At 33.8% G+C, this 1,720-nt stretch overlaps 1 long non-coding RNA gene across 1 annotated transcript; it reads left to right on the top strand.

Annotated features, from left to right (window-relative positions):
- The first annotated feature begins 219 nt into the window (after window positions 1-219).
- Window positions 220-910, top strand: LOC137014485 (uncharacterized). Its single transcript, XR_010893853.1, has 3 exons — window positions 220-283; window positions 385-436; window positions 688-910. It is a non-coding gene; the product is annotated as an uncharacterized lncRNA (long non-coding RNA).
- The last annotated feature ends 810 nt before the right edge of the window (window positions 911-1,720 follow it).

The following is a 1,720-nucleotide window of genomic DNA, read 5'->3' on the forward strand; positions in this document are numbered from 1 at the left end:
TGCTGGGGTGGCATTTTTGTGCCAATGATCGGGTCATAAAACTACAAAATGAGTTTTAAATTCATGAATTAATATTAATGAGATTTTTATGTAATGTTTTAATTCTAGATGTTTATTTATGTAAATGCTGCATGACTGTGACGCGTTTTAATGCGTGCGCGCGCCGAACATTCGAAGCGCTTTCAAACACTGGAGCGGCGCAGCGTTGCCATGGAAACGGAGAAACAAGAACTGACAAGCAGCAAAAACGGCAGCCTCTCGCTGTTGTTTTCACTTATTTCAGGTGAGTTTAGTCGCTAAAAGCACACAAATAATACACACAACTGTTCTTGACACTTCTCTAACATGTAATTGACACACTTATGTTGAATATTTACTTTATAGAAACAGTTTAGTGTCTTCGAAAAACTCCGTTAGCATCCCGTTTTCAGAAGAGGTAGGCTAACTCTATTAGTTGATTTGTTTATAATAGTTTAGGCTTTTAATAACATCTTTATGTGTAGATGATAGGTTTTGATAGTTTTGTAAAGGTTTTGCTGTCAATAGGAGATTAGAATCTGGCTAATTTATAAATGTAAATGTAGCCTACTGTTAATCGGTGACGTAACTTGCAGGAAGCACGTTTTCAAAAGCATTTTGAGCTCTCATGGTAAACAAATATTGATAAACATTGTTCTGTGATTTCAGCAAAGACAAAATAACCCTCTAAAACAGAGGGGAATCTCCGAAGATTTCAACATCTCTGAAGGAAGCTGCTGACAGAAGAAGGAAACACAGATGAGCTGAGGAAACTCACCAAATAACTCCATATCCATTTTTTTCCCCACAACATTTTTCACCTATACCATGCATCTGTTATTTTCTTCTTTTTTATTTTCTCAAATTTACATTTTTTATTTATTTAATTTGTTTTAAGAAGGCTTTGACATCCAAATGTAAGTGACACAGTACGAGCAATATTTAATGAATACTAAGTAAACCTAAAAACACAAATTCTGTTATTTTATGTATATTCTTCTTTTTCTGCTGTAGCTTCTTTTCTTTTAATAAACCTGGCATTGTATAAAAATAATGTTGGCTCTGTGACAAATTGTTTATGTTCCTAGATACTTCCCTGCTGATGCCCTGCACCATAGCAGAGTTGGAGCGGATAAAAAAGTTCCTGTCGGACCACATGACTAGTAAGTAAACCCTCTTAAACATACACTAATGTTCAAAAGTGTTGGGTCGATAAGATTTTTAATGTTTTTAACAAGTATCTTCTGCTCACAAAGGATACATTCATTGGATCAACATACAGTAAAAACAGTAACATTCTGAAATATTACAATTTAAAATCATTTTTATTATGTGAATATATAGTAAACTGTAATTTATTCCTGTGATCAAAGCTGAATTTTCAGCATCATTACTCCAGTCTTCAGTGTCACATGATCCCTCAGAAATCATTCTGATATGATGATTTGCTGCTCAAGAAACATTTATGATTATTATCAATGTTGAAAACAGTTGTGTTGCTTCAAATTTTTTTCAGAATACTTTGATGAATAGAAAGTTAAAACAGTTTCCACATCAATATTAATCAGCACAACTGTTTTCAGCATTGATAATAATCAGAAATGTTTCTTGAGCAGCAAATCATCATATCAAAGTCCATTAAAGGAGGTAGTTAGCTAATTTTTCTCCTGTTGCTGTTTCTATCTCAGGATGCCCAGCAAGG

The sequence above is a fragment of the Chanodichthys erythropterus genome, chromosome 24 (genome assembly GCF_024489055.1).
Source record: "Chanodichthys erythropterus isolate Z2021 chromosome 24, ASM2448905v1, whole genome shotgun sequence".
Taxonomy (NCBI): domain Eukaryota; kingdom Metazoa; phylum Chordata; class Actinopteri; order Cypriniformes; family Xenocyprididae; genus Chanodichthys; species Chanodichthys erythropterus.